Source organism: Octopus bimaculoides, chromosome 3 (genome assembly GCF_001194135.2).
Source record: "Octopus bimaculoides isolate UCB-OBI-ISO-001 chromosome 3, ASM119413v2, whole genome shotgun sequence".
NCBI lineage: Eukaryota > Metazoa > Mollusca > Cephalopoda > Octopoda > Octopodidae > Octopus > Octopus bimaculoides.
Genome location: NC_068983.1, coordinates 75,687,020 through 75,687,417, shown reverse-complemented (window position 1 = coordinate 75,687,417; position 398 = coordinate 75,687,020).

Sequence of the window (398 nt, the reverse complement as noted above, 5' to 3'; positions counted from 1 at the left end):
TATATATATATATATATATATATATATATATATATATGCATTATATATATATATATATACATTATATATATATATATGTGTGTGTGTGTATGTATAAACGTACAGATATATGCACATATATGTACATGTTGGTGGATGTGTAGAGTCAGTTCTATCATTTCTATAACTTGAGAAAGATTCCACTCACTCTGACTGAACATCAAAGCAGTATCTATACATTATATGTCTTTATCATTTTTATCTTCTTCATTGTCATCATAATTGTCATCAAAATTGTCATCGCCATTTACATATTTTCACACAAAACATTTAGAGATATATATATAACAAACGTACATATATTTTGATATGTAACAGTTATAACACTTATACAGATATACACATATATATTAAAAGGT